The sequence below is a fragment of the Octopus sinensis genome, linkage group LG26 (genome assembly GCF_006345805.1).
Source record: "Octopus sinensis linkage group LG26, ASM634580v1, whole genome shotgun sequence".
NCBI classification, from domain to species: Eukaryota; Metazoa; Mollusca; class Cephalopoda; order Octopoda; family Octopodidae; genus Octopus; species Octopus sinensis.
In genome coordinates, this window is record NC_043022.1 from 20,201,039 (window position 1) to 20,217,762 (window position 16,724).

The window sequence follows — 16,724 nt, forward strand, 5'->3', positions numbered from 1 at the left end:
TAATTATCCCCCACCCACATACATTGTATAGCCCCAGGACAGCCCTAGCCGAGCAGTCTTATAATTAAAGCTATTCCAACTGTGGTCATTCCTGTTTGTTTTTTCCTCTAGATATAGTTGGATCTTGTTAAATTTCTTGTGACTTCTTGAAATATTTTAAAATCTCATCAGGCTTGAGGCTTCCGATTGGCTAAAATTACATAAGTTTAAATGCTTGAAACTTCTTTATTATTAATTTCCAGCAAAAATGGAATGCAATTTTCATCATCTGCAGGCAAAACTATATCAGAAGTACATTTTTTAAAAAATAATCTGGTGAAAATTTGAAATACATCAAGTGATTGAAAGAAATTTAACAAGATTCTTATACTTTGCCTAGGACTACATTATTCTATAAATATGGCCACATATATGCATGCACACACACACACACACACACACACACACACACACACACCTGCACACATGCACACACACATGCACACACACTCTGTATCGCCCCAGGACAGTCCTGGCTTAGCAAACCTATGATTGAAGCTATTCTAACTATGGCTGTCCTGTCTAAATTTACCACCAGATATACTTGGATCTTGTTAAATTTCTTGTGCCTACTTGAAGTATTTTATATCTTCACTAGATTGGAGTCTTCCAATTGGATAGAATTACATAACGCTAAATGCTTCAAACTTCTTTATTCGTTTCCAGAGAAAAACTGAATGTGATTTTCGTCATCAACAGGCAAAAATCTATATCAGAAATACATTATTTGAAAATAATCCAATGAAAATTTGAAATACTTTAAGTGGTTGAAAGAAAGTTAACGTGGTAAGTAGCTTGCTAACCAACCACATGGTTCCGGGTTCAGTCCCACTGCCTGGCATCTTGGGCAAGTGTCTTCTGCTATAGCCCCGGGCCGACCAATGCCTTGTGAGTGGATTTGGTAGACGGAAACTGAAAGAAGCCTGTCGTATATATGTATATATATATATGTATGTGTGTGTGTGCCTGTGTTTGTCCCCCTAGCATTGCCTGACAACTGATGCTGGTGTGTTTATGTCCCCGTCACTTAGCGGTTCGGCAAAAGAGACCGATAGAATAAGTACTGGGCTTACAAAGAATAAGTTCCGGGGTCGATTTGCTCGACTAAAGGCGGTGCTCCAGCATGGCCGCAGTCAAATGACTGAAACAAGTAAAAGAGTAAAAGAGTAGTAAGGTTCATATATTTTATCTAGCACTGCATTAATCTCCTAAATCATTTAATTTTTTAGGAGAGTAGGACATGATTTGATAGAGATTTGGCTGCTAATCTTTGTAGGTCAGGCTACAATGTAGAAACCTCTCATTGACACACTTACACATTGTGTGCCTGTGTGTGGGTGGTTGGTGTGGTTGTTTGTGGTTGGTGCTCGTTTTCAGAATGTCACATTATACTCACAGCACTTAGAACTTGTAATAATTAATTCGAGTATGTTAATTATGTGAAGTTCCTGTTCTTGTTGCTTGTTGTAGTGGAGTAGACTGAGATAGATCAAGGCCCAGCTCTGTTTGAATAAACCTAATCCATGAAGTTTTCAAGTCAGCCTTTTAATACGCTCTGCATTTAAACACTGTAACAAACTTATGTGTCTGTTTGTCTGTCTGTCTGTCTGTCTAACTCAGTGGTTCTCAACCATTTTTCACCAATAAGCCCCTTTGATTCCTATTTTACTTGGGTGGACCCTCATAGCCATTCATGATGATGATGATGATCATCATCATCATTATTTTGCATCTGTTTTCCATGCTGGCATGGGTTAGGTGGGAAGCTTGAGAGCTGCACCAGGCTCCAGTTGTCTGTTTTGGCTTGGTTTCTACAGCTGGATACCCTTCCTAACACCAACCACTCCGTGAGTATAGTGGATGCTTTTCATACGTCACTGGAAAGGGTGTCTTTTATGTGTCACTGGAAAAGGTGCCTTTAACATGTCATTAAAAAAGGTGCCTTTCACATGTCACTGGAAAAGGTGCCTTTCATATGTCACTGGAAAGGGTGCCTTTCACATGTCACTGGAAAGGGTGCCTTTCACATGTCACTGGAAAAGGTGCCTTTCACATGTCACTGGAAAGAGTGCCTTTCACATGTCACTGGAAAAGGTGCCTTTCACATGTCACTGGAAAAGGTGCCTTTCACATGTCACTGGAAAGGGTGCCTTTCACATGTCACTGGAAAAGGTACCTTTCATATGTCACTGGAAAGGGTGCCTTTCACATGTCACTGGAAAAGGTGCCTTCCACATGTCACTGGAAAAGGGGCTTTTCACATGTCATTGGAAAAGGTGCCTTTCACATGTCACTGGAAAAGGTGCCTTTTACATGTCACTGGAAAAGGTGCCTTTCACATGTCACTGGAAAAGGTGCCTTTCACATGTCACTAGAAAAGGTGCTTTCACATGTCATTGGAAAGGGTGCCTTTCATATTTCACTGGAAAAGATGCCTTTCATATGTCACTGGAAAAGGTGCCTTTCACATGTCACTGGAAAAGGTGCCTTTCACATGTCACTGGAAAAAGTGCCTTTCACATGTCACTGGAAAAGGTGCCTTTCATATGTCACTGGAAAAGGTGCCTTTCACATGTCATTGGAAAAGGTGCCTTTCAAATGTCACTGGAAAAGGTGCCTTTCACATGTCACTGGAAAAGGTGCCTTTCATATGTCACTGGAAAAGGTGCCTTTCACATGTCACTGGAAAAGGTGCCTTTCACATGTCACTGGCACTGGTCCACTTAGCTTGACATGTCTTCTGAAGCACAGCAAATCACCATAGGTCTTGGTCCACAAGACTCAATATCTGAAGATCATCATATTTCATCATCGTGTCCCATATCTTCCTGGGTCTACCTCTTCCACAGGTTCTCTCCACAGCTAGAGTTTGACAGTTCTTTATGTAACTGTCCTAGTTCATATGCATCACATGACCATGCCAGTGCAGTCTTCTCTCTTGCACACTACACCTGCATTCAATGTTTAAAAAATTCTGTTATGATTTAATAATTAAACTAGCAGTATAGCCCAGCGTTGCTTGGGCTTGTTTTCTTTTCGACTCTTTAGAATTGGAATTTTTGAAAAGTAAAAATTTTTCATTATGTAGCTTGTTATTCTCTTTAAGTGAACATTTTTCTGGTTGAAATACACCGAAAAATGGCGACACAGCAGTAAAAAAATCGTAAAAAATAGGGATTTTCATAGTAGAAAAAAGCACCTTTTTGATGTAAATAATTTTTGGTGTTAACATGGTCCAATTTGAATTTTTTCTTCTACAGAATGAAGTGCAAGCTTTCTTCTATCATACTCTCAAGTTTGGTCAAATTGCGCCGCAGGGTCTCGGAGGAGATAGTGTTAGTTGAAGGCTTACCAAACCTGCCATACACAGACAACTTCAGCTTTATATAGATATATAGATATTATTAGAAATTGTATTAAAAAATTAAAATATTTTGTGTATTGTTGAAGTATAACCAATTTATTGCTCAGAATTTTTAACGAACAAAATCTGATGTGGACCCTTAAAGGCCATATGGACCTAGTTGAGAACCACTGATCTAACTGATCATACAATTATTTGTCATTAACCCTTTTACTGCAGAAATCAGATGTATCCACTCAAAATTTTGTTGCCCTTAACCCTGTCGATACCAACCTATATGAGACTGCCTCTGGTTCTATAACACAAACTTAATGCTTTAAAAGAATTATAATCTTCCATTAGTGGAGGCGCAATGGCCCAGTGGTTAGGGCAGCGGCCTCGCGGTCATAGGATCGTGGTTTCGATTCCCAGACCGGGCGTTGTGAGTGTTTATTGAGCGAAAACACCTAAAAGCTCCACGAGGCTCCGGCAGTGGATGTTGGTGATCCCTGCTGTACTCTTTCACCACAACTTTCTCTCACTCTTACTTCCTGTTTCTGTTGTACCTGTATTTCAAAGGGCCGGCCTTGTCACTCTCTGTGTCACGCTGAATATCCCCGAGAACTACGTTAAGGGTACACGTGTCTGTGGAGTGCTCAGCCACTTACACGTTAATTTCACGAGCAGGCTGTTCCGTTGATTCGGATCAACCGGAACCCTCATCGTCGTAACCGACGGAGTGCTTCCACAATCTTCCATTAAAATTTTATGCTAATTTGTTCCAGACCCCAGCTTGATAATGAGGAAGTTATTTTATTAAAGTCTTTCATTATTTTAAAAATCAATTGAAACGAGGTCAGTATATGTCAATAGAAGTATGGTAACAAACAAGTTCACCGCAGAAAGCAGTTTTATATCCCAGTCTGTCCTTTGTTGAAGAATGTCATGTTTAGAACTGTTTGAGATATGTCAAATTTGTTGAGGCAGCATGACCTGCAGAAAATACCAATGCTATATTTTAGTAGACGTTTAATACAGTATTACTGGAATAACCAGGAAAATTAATTACGCAGTTAAATGGCTAAAATGGTGTTTTGAACACAAGAAAAGACAAATTTATATTAGTACTAGCAGTATCGCCCGGCGTTGCTCAGGTTTGTAAGGGAAATAACTATAAAGCATTTTTAGAGAGTTATAGCCAAAAAATAGCAAAAAAATGGGAAAAAAATGATGGTAAATTTTTTTGAGAGTTAAAAAAGGTGAAGTTGCGTCCCCTAGACGGTCTGTGGTTTGGGTTTCTGATTCTCGACCCCATGTCGAATTTATCGATTTTTTTCAGAACTGGGGGAACTTTTCAAAATTTTCGCTGCGTTAGTTTTGAATTATGACATTGGGCTATGTGTGTGTCAAGTTTCATCAGAATCGGTTGAAAGCCGTGGTCAGGGTGAGGGTACGAGAAAACAGACACACAGAAAACGCACAGACAAACTGCCGTTTATATATAGAGAGATAATGCTTGTGTGTGTGTGTGTGTGTTTATGTATATACACATACATACAAAAACATTGAGTGTGTGGCTGTGTGGTAAGAAGCTTGCTTTCCTGCCACATGATTTTGGATTTACTCCCACTGCGTGGTACCTTGGGCAAGTGTCTTCTACTATAGCCTGGGGCCAACCAAAGTCTTGTGAATGGATTTGGGAGATGGAAACTGAAAGAAGCCTGTGTATATATATATATATATGTGTGTGTGTGTGTGTGTATTGTGTGTGTTTGTTACCCCTCACTGCTTGACAATTGTTGTTGGTTTGTTTACATCCCTTAACTCAGTAGTTCGGCAAAAAGGGACCAATAAAATTAGTACCAGGCTTAGTAAGAAAAAAAAAGTACTGGGGTCAATTTTTTTTTGCCTGAAAACTCTGCAAGGCAGTGAGTGCCCTAGCGTGGCTGCAGTCCAATGACTGAAACAAGCAAAAGATACATGATGTATTTATTTCTTTATTGCCCACAAGGGGCTAAACATAGAGGGGACAAACAAGGACAGAAAAAAAGGATGAAGTCGATTACATCGACCCCCAGTGCGTAACTGGTACTTATTTAATCGACCCTAAAGGATGAAAGGCAAAGTCAACCTTGGTGGAATTTGAACTCAGAATGTAACGGCAGATGAAATACCGCTAAGCATTTCCCCCTCCCCTCCCCCAGCGTGCCACCCTTACAAGATGTATTTAATAAGTTGACAGTGAGTGGCTGTGTGGTAAGTAGCTTGCTAACCAACCTCATGGTTCCGGGTTCAGTCCCACTGCGTGGCATCTTGGGCAAGTGTCTTCTGCTATAGCCCCGGGCCGACCAATGCCTTGTGAGTGGATTTGGTAGACGGAAACTGAAAGAAGCCTGTCGTATATATGTATATATATGTGTATGTGTATGTGTTTGTGTGTCTGTGTTTGTCCCCCTAGCATTGCTTGACAACCGATGCTGGTGTGTTTACGTCCCCGTCACTTAGCGGTTCGGCAAAAAGAGACCGATAGAATAAGTACTGGGCTTCCAAAGAATAAGTCCTGGGGTCGATTTGCTCGACTAAAGGCGGTGCTCCAGCATGGCCGCAGTCAAATGACTGAAACAAGTAAAAGAGAAAAGAGAGAAGAGTGATGTGATGTAATGTGAAATGATGCTGAGAAACAAAAACAGCCGTTGAGGTGATAAAGGTGAAAACCTCCTGAAGTCATTTCTTGTTAGGACTAGTTTGTGTCAAAATACTCATTGAAAGGTGAGGATTCAAAAACAGTTATGGACATACACATACTCCCACTCCTTCTTTCCTTCTCTCTCTTTCTTTCTCCTTTCCTCTATTTGTCGGTCCCTCTTTCTTCCTCTTCCCACCCCCAACAACTTGCTTCCTATGTCTCTTGCTCTGGTTTCCTTCTTTCTCTCAATATCTATCTATCTATCTACCTACCTACCTATCTATCTATCTATCTGTCTGTCTGTCTGTCTGTCTGTCTGTCTGTCTATGTATCTATCTTTCTTTCTTTCTTATTTATCTGTCTTTCTGTATGTCTGTCTTTCCTTCCATCTGTCTGTCTTTCTGTCAATCTATCTCTCCGTCTTTCTATCAGCCCAAGAATATAGTGGAAGACACTTGCCCAAGGTGCCACGCAATTGGACTGAACCCGGAACCTTATCGTTGGGAAGCAAGCTTCTTATCACACAGACAGGCTTGCATCTATATATATATATAAAGAATAGAGTGAGTATGTGTGTATAATACGCACATACACATATGTCATGTGTATGTGCATATTATACACTCATAGGCGCAAGAGTTGCTGTGTGGTAAGTAGCTTGTTTACCAAGCACATGGTACTGGGTTCAGTCCCACTGCGTGGCATCTTGGGCGAGTCTCTTCTGCTATAGCCTCGGGCCGACCAAAGCCTTGTGAGTGGATTTGGTAGACAGAAACTGAAAAGAAGCCCGTCGTATATATGTATATATATGTATATGTGTGTGTGCGTGTATGTTTGTGTTTGTCCCCCCTAGCATAGCTTGACAACCGATGCTGGTGTGTTTATGTCCCCGTTACTTAGCGGTTCAGCAAAAGAGACTGATAGAATAAGTACTGGGCTTACAAAGAATAAGTCCCGGTGTCGAGTTGCTCGACTAAAGGCGGTGCTCCAGCATGGCCACAGTCAAATGACTGAAACAAGTAAAAGAGTAAAAGAGAGTATACACAATCTGTATTGCTGGTCATTCTCATTATTTATGATTTTGTTAGCCAGTGCTTTTTAGCCTTCCACCCTGTCAATACTAGAGACTCTACCCCACCACCACCACCACCACCCACGTACCCCTAGCTGTCTCTCATCCAAATAAACCACCTTCTTTACCCTACCTCCCCCCCCGTTCACTGCCACACCTCACTCATCTTATTTAGATTGCTCTTATTTAAACAATTTACTCTATTTTCTGGGAGGTCTCTTGTCAGCCGAGATGGGGTGCCATGTCAACACAAGATTATGACTGACTGTCTTGTTTTCTCTATAATTAATTAACTATTTATTATTATTATTACTACAGCAAAGAGAGTATATGAGAGAGAGGGAGAGAGAGAGAGAGAGAATGAAGGAGAGAGTGAAAGAGAGAGAGATAAAGAGAGGGAAAGAAAGGAAGGGGAGTGTGTAGTAGGACTCTCTTCTTGTCCCAATATTTTTAAGTAAGAGAAATGTAAATCAACATCTAAGATTCTCTCACTTTTAGCAGCATCTAAGATTTTGAAAGGAGAGTGAGAGCTGGAGGTGTTGGTCAGGTGTGGATTTAACAGTAGTATATCCTTTTCTACTCTAGGCACAAGGCCTGAAATTTTTGGGGAGGGTACCAGTCGATTAGTACACAGCTGGTACTTAATTTATTGGCCCTGAAAGGATGAAAGGCAAAATGGACCTCAATGGAATTTGAACTCAGAACTCTCTTTTACTTACTCTTTTACTCTTTTACTTGTTTCAGTCATTTGACTGCGGCCATGCTGGAGCACCGCCTTTAATCGAGCAACTCAACCCCGGGACTTATTCTTTGTAAGCCCAGTACTTATTCTATTGGTCTCTTTTGTCGAACCGCGAAGTGACGGGGACATAAACACACCAGCATCGGTTGTCAAGCAATGCTAGGGGGACAAACACAGACACACAAACATGCACACACACATATATATATATACATATATATGACAGGCTTCTTTCAGTTTCCATCTACCAAATCCTCTCTCAAGGCTTTGGTCGGCCCGAGGCTATAGTAGAAGACACTTGCCCAGTGTGCCACGCAGTTGGACTGAACCCGGAACCATGTGGTTGGTAAGCAAGATACTTACCACACAGCCACTCCTGCGCCTTGCTTGGTTTGCTAACGTCTCTGCCAGTTAACGGGATTATATTACAGGAGCATGGGTAGGTGGTTGGATATGTGAGGGAAAATGAAGGGGAGGTGGGGTGATGGAAAACATTTTCATAGTTTCATAAATTTTGAGTGTTTTCTACAAAACAAGGAGTGGGTGTGTGGTAAGTAGCTTGCTTACAAACCAAATGGTTCCAGGTTCAGACCCACTGCGTGGCATCTTGGATAGGTGTCTTCTACTATAGCCTTGGGCCGACTAAAGCCTTGTGAGTGGATTTGGTAGACGGAAACTGAAAGAAGCCTGTCGTATATATGTATATATATATGTATATATATGTATGTATGTGTGTGTATATGTTTGTGTGTCTGTGTTTGTCCCCCTAGCATTGCTTGACAACCGATGCTGGTGTGTTTACGTCCCCGTAACTTAGCGGTTTGGCAAAAGAGACTGATAGAATAAGTACTAGGCCTACAAAGAATAAGTCCCGGGGTTGATTTGCTCGACTAAAGGCGGTGCTCCAGCATGGCCACAGTCAAATGACTGAAACAAGTAAAATAGTATTATAATTGTGCTGCAGAAATAAACTGCATTTTTTTATGTGAATAAACACATTGATTAAGAAAAAAACATTAATTGGAACAGGTTTTTACTACATGTCAAATGATTTCATACAAATTCTCTTTGATTTCCTTTTTTTTATTATTATTGTTGTGGTTATTAATTTCCCATCTTATATTTATTTTTAATTCTCTTTCTGTGTCAACTTGTAATTATACCTTGGGCAAATGTCTTCTACTATAGCCTCAGGTTGACCAAAACTTTTTGAGTAGATTTCGTCTGCCGTTACGTTCTGAGTTCAAATTCCGCCGAGGTCGACTTTGCCTTTCATCCTTTCGGGGTCGATAAATTAAGCACCAGTTACGCACTGGGGTCGATGTAATCGACTTAATCCGTTTTTCTGTCCTTGTTTGTCCCCTCTGTGTTTAGCCCCTTGTGGGTAGTAAAGAAATAGCTATATTTGTGTGTTTGTCCCTCACCACTGCTTGACAACTGGTGTTGCTATGTTTACATCCCTGTAACTTGGTTCAGCAAAAGAGACCAACAGAATAAATACCAGGCTTGAAAAAAAAAAAATTACTGGTGTTGATTCATTCAACTAAAAATTCTTGAAGGTGTTGCTCCAGCATGACCAGAGTCTAATGACTGAAACAGATAAAAGGTAAAAGATTAACCACTTTATATTCACGGTTTTAACCCTTTCTTGAGATGCTCTGTATTTCTTTCAATTATTTTAAATATAACAAAGAATTTAGTAAAATGACTTAGTTATCATTCAGCTAGTGATAAGAACATAAATTGTGACTAAGATTTGGTGGAAGATTTTAATTCAAAACTTATGTAAAGAAGACATTTATACTACAGAGCCAGAGCCGGTTTTAGCCGGGTTGCTAACGAAAGGATTAAATAATTTTTATATCCTTTGGGAGATCATAGCATTGGTGCCGAGCTGAAAGGAGACTTGCATGCATTAGCAGCTTCTTGTTTTCCCCAAAATACCATTGCCCAGGTCTTGGACAATGTGAAGGCACATGGCTCAGTTGTTAGAGTGTTGGGCTCACAATCATGAGGTAGTGAGTTCAATTCCTGGACCGGGCTGTGTGTTGTGTTCTTGAGCAAGATACTTTATTTTCATGTTGCTCCAGTTCACTCATCTGTTGAAGTGAGTTGTGATGTCACTAATGCCAAGCTGTATCGGCTTTTACCTTTCCTTTGGATAAAATCAGTGGCATGGAGAGACGAGGCTGGTATGCATGGGTAACTGCTGATTTTATGTAAGATTTGACTCTTGTTTCTAACAAGTTTATCAAAGGGACTATTTGTAGGGCTAGCTCACATGGCAGCTCACCTCATGCTTGTATGGCAGCTCACCTCAGGAAAGCAGGAATGTAAAATGTTTGACCTCTTTTAAATAGATTGCTCTCTTCTGGGTGGCCGTAACTTATTCATCTTGTGTATGTGCAGGTATATGTATGTAAATCTGACTGTATATAAATGTGAAGTCTTTATGCATATGAGACACTAAGTCAGTGTTTGTTATGTATAATAACATTATTTATATGTGTGTGATTCAGTTACTTGTTTGTGTGAGTCTGTATGGTGTATATAACTGTTAGTATGTGAAAATGTGTGTATATATAAATTTATTTTTGTGTTTGTAATTAAGTCTATTTAAGTGTATGTGTAAGTATAAGACTAAGTCAGTGTGTATGGTTAATATATTGTGTATGTATATAACTATATGTGACTATTTTTATAAATTGATCCATATGTTTCTAATTAAGTTTGTATGGTGTGTATAAGTATAAAACTCTGTGTGTAAGTCTGTAAGTCTATGCGTATAATTGTGATGTATGTGTGTATGTGTATATAAAATCTATTTGCATGTGTCTATATCTGTGTATATATATATATATAAACTTATATAAATTTGTTTATGTGTTTCTAATTAAGTTAGTTTATGTGTATGCAAAAGTGTGTATATAAAACTATGTATGTGTATAAGACCAAATTTTTGTGTGTATAAATCCATTTGTATGTATGTAATGTCTCAATCTGTTTAGTGTGTGTATATAAATTTGTATTTGTGTATTTAAATGTTTGTTTTGGTTATGTAACTATATGTGTATAAATCTATACATGTATATATGGACCTGCATGTAGGCTCCTTCTAAGTGTGTGTGTGTACGTTTGTGCAATTTAGGCTGGGATGGTGGTGGTGGTGATGAGGGGTGTGTGTGTGTGTATGTGTATGAGAATTAACGAGTAAATAATAATTTTTTTCGCAGGGTGGTGGTGACGTAAGGGTATGTGAGAAAAATGGTATGTGAGAAAAATCTCATTCATTGTTTTACTGGTTAGAGAGAGAGAGAAAGGGAGAGGAGGAGAGCGAGAAAGGGAGAGGAAGTGAGAGAGAGAGGTGGTATTGGTGGTGGTGGAAGGAGATGATGAGATAATCTTTTTTAAATAATTTTACATATGTTTTGTATCTGATGTATTTTGCATCTCCCTCCCCCCCACCGTCTTTCACACGTTCAACAGTTGTGGAAGCTCTACTACATACACAACAGCAACACACACACACCACACACACACATGCTCAGACATGCATATACACTTACACACACATGCACACACTCCTCATTCACACAAATCCATACACACACACATACACATTCTAAAACTCATCTTTCCTCTTATGATTATGTATGATCGTAACATATCATCGTCATCATCATTTTTACATTGAGCATGTGTATATTTGCATACAGATTTGCATTATATACATATATACACACACACACACACAAAGGTGAGTACATTAGTGCAAAAAGGTGGGAAAAAATAGTACCTGAATACCAAAGGTAGAATAATATGCTTTTATTAAAGCTGCAAAATTATATCCCTCCTCCTCCTCATTATCATCATCATCATCATCATCATCATCATCATCTCCTCCTCCTCTTCCACCACCACTTCCTCCTCCTCACCACTTTGTCCTCCTCCTCCTCCACCACTTCGTCCACCTCCTCCTCCTCCTCCTCCACCACTTCATCCTCCTCATCTCTTCCTCCTCTTCTTCATCTCCTCTTCAACTTCTCTTCAACTACTTTTCATCTCCTCCTCCCGCTCATCTTTTACTCCTCCCCTCTGCTGCTCCTCCTCCTCCTCCTTTTTACTTCCTCCTCCTTCACCCCAAATTGATATTCACCATTGTTCATACTCCAGCCAGTATTTGCCATCTACTGTATCACCTACAACTCCCCACTTCTAATCATCTGCCGCTCACCTCACATTTTTTTCAAATTTACCTGGCTACTTTGATCTTGCCCCTTTGTCCTTACCTCCTTCATCCATTCCTTTGTCCCTATACTTCCCTTCTTTTGTGCCTACTCCTTTCACATTCACCCACTTATACCTTGAGAGCACATGATATATCAACTGCTGAAGCCCCTTTGATGGGGTCAGCTGAGACCACCAGGCAGACTGATAAACCTTTTTTAGATATTTCTTTGCCATGAGGAAGAGGAAAGACATAATGACATATGCAGGGCCCTTCATCTAATTTAGAAAAGTATGGTGGCGACCCCCTGTTGTACTCTTTCGTCCCAACTTTCTCTCACTCTCTCTTCCTGTTTCTTGAGTAACGCTGCAATGGACTGGCGTCCTGTCCAGCTGGGGGGAACACATACGCCACAGAAGCCGGGAAATCGGGTCCATGAGCCTGGCTAGGCTTGAAAAGGGCAACGTTTATAAACATTATAAACCTCCCGTAGTTTTATAACTGGACATATTTCATCTGCTGTTATGTTCTGAGTTCAAATTCCACCAAGGTCTACCTTGCCTTTCATCCTTTTTCATTAAGCATCATCATCATTTAACATTCACTTTTTGAATGATCAGAGAATACATCATCATCATCATCATCATCATCATCATTTAACACCCTCCTTCCCTGCTAGCATGGGTTGGATGGTTTGACAGGAGCTGACCAGGCAAGAAGCCTGCACCATACTTCTGTGTCTGTTTTGACATGGTTTTTTTTATGGCTGGATGACCTTCCTGGCACCAACCACTCTGCAGAATGGGCTGAGTGCTTTTTATGTGGCACCAGCACAGGCAAGATCAGTTTTGGCATAGTTTTATAAACGTCACCCTTTTCAAGCCTAGCCAGGCTCATGGGCCCGGTTTCCCGGTTTCTGTGACGTATGTGTTCTCCCCAGCTGGACTGGATGCCATGTGTGATAGGCTTCTTTCAGTTTCCATCTACCAAATCCACTCACAATGCTTTGGTCAGCTTGAGGCTATAATAGAAGACACATGCCCAAAGTGCCATGCAGTAGGAGTGAACCAAGAACCATGTGGTTTGGAAGCAAGCTTCTTACCACACAGTTACACCTGTGCCTATATATATATATATATATATATATATATATATATATATATACACACACACACACACACACACACACATTCATATACTTTTAGTTTTCACGCACCAAATCCATTCACAAGGGTTTGGTCTACCTGGGGTTGTTGTAGAAGACCCTTGCCCCAAGGTTTCATGCAGTGAAACTGAAATCAGGACCACGTAGTTGGAAAGCAAGCTCCTTATCCACACATCCACACCTGCATGTTTGATAATGTAGGGAAAATAAATATATATTAAAAAACTAAAAATAATAGAACAAAAATTAAAGAGTTTGAAAAGAATTCTGTATTTACATTTAATTATTTTCCTACATTTTTTTATTACATAAGAGCTGAAAAATTTCAATGAAAAAATTTGACAAATTCCTCATTTGTGGCTTTATTTCTTTCATTGCTGTCATTCATCAAGTTGTTCTGTTCCACCTAAATTGTACACAGAACCACTGAGAGATTCGCTGGTTAGTCAGCTGGTCACCCTGTGTTCATAACAGCAGGTGTGATGACATTTAGAGAATGTTACGTAATCAGATGTGTCAAATTGGTTTCAAATAGATATAACAATTAGATGCACTATATATATATATATATATATATATATATATATATATATATATGTACTAGCAGTATCGCCCGGCGTTGCTTGGGTTTGTTTCGACCCTTTAGAATTGGAATTTTTGAAAAGTAAAAATTTTGCATTATGTAGCTTGTTATTCTCTTTAAGTGAACGTTTTTCTGGTTGAAATACACCAAAAAATGGCGACACAGCAATAAAAAAAAATCGTTAAAAAATAGGGATTTTCATAGAAAAAAAATCACCTTTTTAATGTAAATAATTTTTGGTGTTCACATGGTCCAATTTGAATTTTTTCTTCAACGGAAGGAAGAGGAAGCCTTCTTCTATCATACTCTCAGTTTTGGTGAACTTGCGCCACAGGGTCTTGGAGGAGATAGTGTTAGTTGAAGGCTACCAAACTTGCCATACACAGACAACTTCAGCTTTATATATATATATATATATATATATATATATATATATATATGCATACATATATGTCTATATATATATATATCTACACACATGCACACACATACAGAGGGTGCAGTGAATACACTGTCATATAAATTATGCAAAAAGGAAAATAGCACTGATATCTCATTTTAACAGATATATTTCCAAAATTACATAAAAATGAAGTGGCTCTGTGGTAAGTAGCTTGCTTATGAACCACATGGTTCCAGGTTCAGTCCCACTGCATGGCACCTTGGGCAAGTGTCTTCTACTATAGCCTCGGGCCGACCAAAGCCTTGTGAGTGGATTTGGTAGACGGAAACTGAAAGAAGCCCATTGTATATATGTATATGTATATATATATATATGTCTGTGTGTGTGTATATGTCTGTGTGTCTGTGTTTATCCCTACAACATCGCTTGACAACCGATGCTGGCCCATGGTGTCACGCAGTAGGACTGAACCCAGAACTATGTTGTTGGTAAGCAGGCTACTTACCATACAGCCACTCCTGCACCTCTCACTTTCTCTCTCTCTCATATATATATATATATATATATATAATTATTTATACTCACATGGACTGGTTTCTGGACTGGCACAATAGCCTCACCTTTCTCAGCTCACGTTACCATGATAGAGAGCCCCAACCTATCACAGTGTTTTGAATTAATCATGCTTTATTACATAGCTTTGAGATTTTGATGATGCGACTGTTAATAGAATGACATTTGAGGGCAGGTATGAGAGGCTGGATCTGGCCAGTTTGAAAATAAAGCAGGTAGAATATCTGGACCAGATATGGCTGATTTAAATGCTAATGTGTTAAATAATATGTCCTGTAGCTTGGCAGTTTTGTTCGTTCCTTTGTCTTGTTGAGGACAGTTGAGTACAAATATTACCTGAGGATAGGGAAACACTGGTAATAGAAAGGACTGCTGGCTGTAGAATATTAGAAGACTAGCTCAATGGGTCTCATTCAACCCATGCTAGCATGGAAAAATCAGATGTAAAATCTATGACGATGATGATGATGTTGAAGGTAGTAGTGGTGTTGAAGATGGTGATGATTATGGTGATAATGATTGTGTATGTGTGTGCATACATGTGTGTGTGTGTGTGTGTTGAAGTATTTAATAAAGGAAAGAGGGAGAGAGAGAGCGAGAGAGTAATATGATTATATGGTTAAGTGTCTGAAATGAGTTTCTGTTAATTAGATTATATAATTTTTTGAACTAATTAACCTCATCGTTAGAGACGATATTTCACTATTCATCTCTTCGGCTCCATGCTGTGATCAGTTATAGTTTTATCTCCAATCATCATCAGGTGTCTTATTCCTGGAATATGTCCTTTCCTACCAGACTGCACTTCAGCTAAGAAAAACAACAACAACAAAAATGATCTTATATAAAATGATGATGATGATGATGATGATTATGGTAGTGGTGGTGATAACAGTTGTGGTGATGATGATGGTGGTGGTGGTGGTAATTATGGTGGTGATGATAGTTGTGATGATAGTGGTGGTAATGATGAGGATAGTGGTGATGATGGTGATGATGATCATGTGGTGATGGTGATGATGGTGATGATGATACTGATAGTTGTGGTAATGAGGGTGATGATAATCATAGTGCTGATAATGATGATGATGATGGTGAAGGTCCTAAAGATGATGATGATGTCGATGACAACGATTAGGTTAGAACTTATTGAAGCATGGACGATCCCAAAAATGAGAGATTTTGTATGAGAGCACCAGAAGGCTTTGGCTTGTGTATGCATGTGTGGACGGTCTCGTGTGTGTGTGAAAGCAACGGGGAGGGTTACCGGTTCATAGAAGCAAACAGTAGTCAGTACTTTGTGTGGGTGTTGATTGATTGATCTTTGCAGAGGTTTGACTTGAGATAACATTTGAAAAACACAAAGAAGACTAGATAAATGTGTTTCTGGTTAGCAAGTATCTTCATGGATGCGTCAGATAACTGAATACACTAAAAAAAAGTGATAATGACAGAGAAATATGCTTATCATCATCATCATCAAGGCGGCAAGCTGGCAGAATCGTTAGCACACCGGGCGAAATGCTTAGCGATATTTCGTCTGCCGCTACGTTCTGAGTTCAAATTCCACCGAAGTCGACTTTGCCTTTCATCCTTTCGGGGTCGATTAAATAAGTACCAGTTGCGCACTGGGGTTGATATAATCGACTTAATCCATTTGTCTGTCCTTGTTTGTCCCCTCTGTGTTTAGCCCCTTGTGGGTAGTACAGAAATAGGTATTTTGCCTGTCACTACGTTCTGAGTTCAAATTCAGCTGAGGTCAACTTTGCCTTTAATCCTTTCGGGGTCGATAATATAAGTACCAGTTGAACATTGTAATCGATTCATCCCCTCCCACAAAATTATTGCCCTTGTGGCAAAATTTGAAACCATTATTATTATTATTATTAT

At 39.5% G+C, this 16,724-nt stretch overlaps 1 protein-coding gene across 3 annotated transcripts in view; it reads left to right on the forward strand.

Moving 5' to 3' along the window:
* LOC115224864 (E3 ubiquitin-protein ligase MIB2-like) overlaps positions 1–16,724 on the forward strand; it is a 137,241-nt gene that overhangs the window by 18,987 nt on the left and 101,530 nt on the right. The gene's annotated exons all lie outside the window — the stretch shown is intronic.